Here is a 3,373-nt window from a genome sequence, read left to right as displayed (position 1 = left end):
GAGGGAAAGGAATGGATCACTGTGTTTAGGGCGCCCCCTGATGTTCAATGATGTTGAGGCTGCTTGGAAAACAGGGGCAGGGCTTTCAGTGGATGAGTGTATTTGGTCAAAGGTCAGGAACCACCCACTGTACTTTCATTCCTAGATAGGACCTTAGAGGTGATTAGTTCAAGCTGACATTAGAAATGGGGAAACTGGTGCCCAAAGAAGTCAAATGTCTCATCCATGGTCACTCAGCTGGTTAAATCTCAAACAGGAAAGAAGCTGTATTCCCTGACCCACACCTCCCATCAAAGGAAACTAAATTCATAATTCCAGTCTCTTCACCCTTTTTACATTTATTTTTTTGAAAAATTTTAATATATACATCCTTATTGTTGACAGTATTACAAATGTCTCCCTTACTCCCTCTCCGCCCCCAGGTCTTCACCTTATTATCCATCTCCATGGGCTATGCCAGTGGTCGGCAAACTGCGGCTCGAGAGCCACGTGCAGCTCTTTGGCCCCTTGAGTGTGGCTCTTCCACAAAATACCGACTTCTGCACATGGGCCACGAAGTTTCAATCGCACTCTACGTGCGCGCCCGCACATGGTATTTTGTGGAAGAGCCACACTCAAGGGGCCAAAGAGCTGCACGTGGCTCTCGAGCCGCAGTTTGCCGACCACTGGCATAGCCCATGGAGATGGATAATAAGGTGAAGACCTGGGGGCGGAGAGGGAGTAAGGGAGACATTTGTAATACTGTCAACAATAAGGATGTATATATTAAAATTTTTCAAAAAAATAAATGTAAAAAGGGTGAAGAGACTGGAATTATGAATTTAGTTTCCTTTGATGGGAGGTGTGGGTCAGGGAATACAGCTTCTTTCCTGTTAGAGATTTAACCAGCTGAGTGACCATGGATGAGACATTTGACTTCTTTGGGCACCAGTTTCCCCATTTCTAATGTCAGCTTGAACTAATCACCTCTAAGGTCCTATCTAGGAATGAAAGTACAGTGGGTGGTTCCTGACCTTTGACCAAATACACTCATCCACTGAAAGCCCTGCCCCTGTTTTCCAAGCAGCCTCAACATCATTGAACATCAGGGGGCGCCCTAAACACAGTGATCCATTCCTTTCCCTCTCTAGGCCCTTCTGAAAATTCAGGTGGAGAATGGGAGCAGGCCAACTTCTCAAAAGTCAGGATTTAGCCCTAGCTGGTTTGGCTCAGTGGATAGAGTGTTGGCCTTCGGACTGGAGGGTCTCGGATTCGATTGCAGTCAAGGGCACATGCCCAGGTTGTGGGCTCAATCCCCAGTAGGGGGCGTGCAGGAGGCAGCTGATGAATGATTTTCTCTCATCATTGATGTTTCTATCTCCATCTCCCTTCCTCTCTGAAATCAATAAAAATATATTTTTAAAAAAAAAGTCAGGGTTCAGTTGCCCAGAGGCCAGTCTTCTTCCTAAACAATTTGGGTAGCCAAGGCCTCAGAGAAATTTGTTGATTTTGCATCTTTCCAAATATTTGTGAGAGTGAACCATTTAATTGTGTTTTAAGAATGGATATCATTGAAGAAGATAATGACTCATATTCTTATAATCTATGATAATTTACTGTTCTAAAATCACACACAGATAATTAACATAGTTATTGGGGGGATAACATAATGTACAAGGATTCTCAGAGCATGATTTGATTCATTCATATTTATTGAGGGTTTATTATGTGCCAACATTGTTTGTTTACAGCATTAACAAAACAAAGCCCTTGCCCCCATTAAAGCTTATATTTATGAACATCTTAAGATGGTGGGCTGAAATGGAAAGCATTTCATATGTGGAGCCATATTTGAGCTAACCAACAATGTGGCCCTTACAAACACCATAGTATCCAAATGAAATAACTCTGGGTGTAGGAAATCTGCTATCTGTTCAGGAATTTTCCCCCCAGCAAAATGGGGTATTTAAAAAAATGACTCCTCAAACTGATTGTCAAACTGCAGCGGGAAGGCGGAGGGTTGGGCCAACATTGTTTGTTTACAGCATTAACAAAACAAAGCCCTTGCCCCCATTAAAGCTTATATTTATGAACATCTTAAGATGGTGGGCTGAAATGGAAAGCATTTCATATGTGGAGCCATATTTGAGCTAACCAACAATGTGGCCCTTACAAACACCATAGTATCCAAATGAAATAACTCTGGGTGTAGGAAATCTGCTATCTGTTCAGGAACTTTCCCCCCAGCAAAATGGGGTAATTGAAAAAAATGACTGTTGAATGAGTTAAATGTATAGATAGAACATTCTGGAGAGAGTTAGACAAAAAAACCAGCTCAGTTTGTCTGTGTATATCAATCTCAGGGGAGTAATTGGGTGGAAGGATATTAGTTTTCAGACTAACCGTGGCAGCTACATCACCAGTTATGGTGAACAGCCCAAGTTCTAGAATTAGGCTGTCCAAGTTGGAATGCCACTCACCAACTGGCTGACTTGGGGGAAATTTTTTAATCCACCTTAAGTGAGTCATGTATGGATTTAATGGGTCCATATATTTAAGCCATTAGAACAGTGGCCTAACATATAGTAATTTCTCAATAAATATCACCATACTCATCAACATGATTATTATTATAGTTTTAAATTGACCCAGTTCCTGATTTCTTTTCATCCAGAGTAAATCCTTTTAAATCTTAGTTTTACAAAACTGAATACATTTTCTTAGCAAAAAGAGAGAGAGAGAGAGAGAGAGAGAGCAAATACTATTTGCCTGGCACTGTTCTAGGCATTGAGGATTTGTCAATAAACAAGGCAGAGTGTCTACTTTCTCAGGGGCTTATAATTTCCAGGAGGGGGGGGGGGTACCAGGCAATAAATACATTAAAAAGTAAATAAGTGAAGATATAATAGATGTAAGTTGCATATCGTTCTTTGGAATTAATTTTAACAGCATCCTATATAATAAAGAGCTAATATGCTAATTAGACTAGACGGTGGTATGACCCTCCAGAATGACCAGTGGGTGGGGCCATGGGGCCTCGAGGCAGCCGGGGCTGTGAGGCAGCTAGGCTGCAAGGGCCGAGGCAGCCAGGGCTTGGCAGGCTGAGCCCCTTGCATGAATTTCATGCATTGGGCCTCTAATTAAAATATAATATTTGAGCCTGGCTGGGTGTCGCTCAGTGGTTGGGCATTCACCCAGGAACCAGGAGGTCGTCCGTTCAATTTCCGGTCAATGCATATGCCCGGGTTGCAGTGTGCAGGAGGCAGCCGATCGATGGTTCTCTCTCATCATTAAAGCACCTCTCTCTCCCTCTCCCTTTCTCTCTGAGGTTAATATATATATATATATACACACACACACACACACACACACACACACACACACACACTAGAGG

Source organism: Myotis brandtii, unplaced genomic scaffold (genome assembly GCF_000412655.1).
Source record: "Myotis brandtii unplaced genomic scaffold, ASM41265v1 scaffold137, whole genome shotgun sequence".
Classification (NCBI taxonomy): domain Eukaryota; kingdom Metazoa; phylum Chordata; class Mammalia; order Chiroptera; family Vespertilionidae; genus Myotis; species Myotis brandtii.
The sequence above is the reverse complement of the archived record's forward strand: the minus strand, read 5'-3'. Positions refer to the sequence as shown.